At 37.9% G+C, this 1,891-nt stretch overlaps 1 long non-coding RNA gene across 1 annotated transcript; it reads right to left on the minus strand.

Moving 5' to 3' along the window:
* Nucleotides 1-646: 646 nt before the first annotated feature.
* LOC131996793 (uncharacterized) lies at nt 647-1,014 on the minus strand. Its single transcript, XR_009398003.1, has 2 exons — nt 926-1,014; nt 647-839 (listed from the first exon to the last, which is right to left on the minus strand). It is a non-coding gene; the product is annotated as an uncharacterized LOC131996793 (long non-coding RNA).
* Between the last annotated feature and the right edge of the window lie 877 nt (nt 1,015-1,891).

The following is a 1,891-nucleotide window of genomic DNA, read 5'->3' on the forward strand; positions in this document are numbered from 1 at the left end:
CATTACCCTAAGGAAGAACATTACCACCAGGAACCCAGAAGGGCAAATTCTTACACATCAATGAGTGCTTTCCGGTTCAAGTTTAAACTCAATGATAAGGGACCTTTTTATAGCCGAGTCCGAACGGCTTCCCTCAGTGCGACCTCTTTATGGAAAATTTTTTAAATGACCATGCACGGCATTGTACCTCGCAAAAGTCGCCAACATTAAGAGGAGATAAACACCGCTTCTTTTGAAGGCAAACACGGTGGTACACGCAAACCGGGAAGACCAAAAGCCCGATGGAAAGATGAAGTTGTGGGAGACACCTCGAAACTTGGTGTCAGAGATTTTATAATGAGCTCAGAGGATCGAGGCGCTTGGAACGCTATTCTACGTTCGGCTAGTGGAAGAAATATTCTGTCATGGCCAATTAAAGTAAAGTAAGTAAAGTAAACACCGCTTTGTCCGATGTTCTCGCTAGGATTCGAACGCGTTCAGCGTCATAGGCTACAATGGTACGGATTCGATATCCGCATTCAGGGCGAAGTGTCCCCACCCTAAAAAGATATTAGAGAGTTAAAGAAGGCGCAGCTGAGCGGGCCCGGTTTGGCTAGTCACTTCTAAAGTTTCAGACCCCACTTTGGAGAAAAAACAACTAAAGTAATATAAATACATGACTGGCCTGTAATAGACTTACATTAATGATAGCAAAACAGTTTCAGAAGAAGAATAACAATACTTGTATATTATCCCTAGCCGCTCTTCAAATTGGGCCCTGGCAAGAGGAAAGATATCTTTTTTGGTCGCTAAATCTGTGTGTGTACTTATTTAGTATGCCCTCCATTCTACATTTAATGCTGCAAAAAGAGACAAAACCAATATGCAAATTACACTTATCGTGCCATTGGTTAAAGTATTATTTAATGAGCTAAAATTATCTTACATTTGTTATTTTTAAACGCAAAAATCCACTTGCAAGAGCTCGCAATAAGAGTATATAGGCTTTATTAAAAAAGGCCAAACATAACTGCTCCTTTGTTTGGCTGCAACTAAATAGGTGCTTCAGATGCATTTTCATATAGAGCAATTCTTCGAAGTTACGAAAATATTATTAGCATTACACGCAAAAAATTAAACGTTTGGAATATTTTTTAAACAAATAAATCTCCTTTATTGGGGATGTACTATTTTTATAATAACTTTGTAATACTTCCCTTTACTGTTGAAAGTAAGTTTTGAAGTTTTCACTTTTTGATGTAAATGTCATTCGTTTATGGTAAACTTTTGGCAACTTCGTCCGTGGCAAACGATAGCGTAAAAATTCAAAAAATTGTTGAAGCCAAAAATATATATTTTTTTACCATAAAAGGCGCTTTGTTACAAGAAAAGAACATAATACTACGATCATTATTGGATTCGTTCGAAAATATATAGCTCGATTACACCTCACCTATACCACCAGCATGGTACTTTTATCCTACCAAACTACTACGTTGATAAGTTAACGAATCTACTCAGAATCACTCTTTGATTCGATTTATCTATGTCCGTCTGTCTGAGAGGCACGGACAAATTTTACCCCTTTACCATAGTATTCTAGTTTCGTCATTCTGTTTGTAACTCCTCGAAATATTCTTCTGAGACCCCACAAAGTATATATTTTCTTGATCGTCATGACATTTTATGTCGATCTAGCCATGTGCGTTCGTCTGTCTGTCGAAAGCACGCTAACATTCGAAGGAGTAAAAATTTTGAAATTTTGCACAAGTACTTCTTATTAGTGTAGGTCGGTTGGGATTGTAAATGGGCTATATCGGTCCATGTTTTGATATAACTGCCGTACAAACCGATCTTGGATCTTGACTTCTTGAGGCGCTAGAGGACACAATTCTTATCCGATTTGGCTGAA

This window comes from Stomoxys calcitrans, chromosome 4 (assembly GCF_963082655.1).
Source record: "Stomoxys calcitrans chromosome 4, idStoCalc2.1, whole genome shotgun sequence".
Classification (NCBI taxonomy): domain Eukaryota; kingdom Metazoa; phylum Arthropoda; class Insecta; order Diptera; family Muscidae; genus Stomoxys; species Stomoxys calcitrans.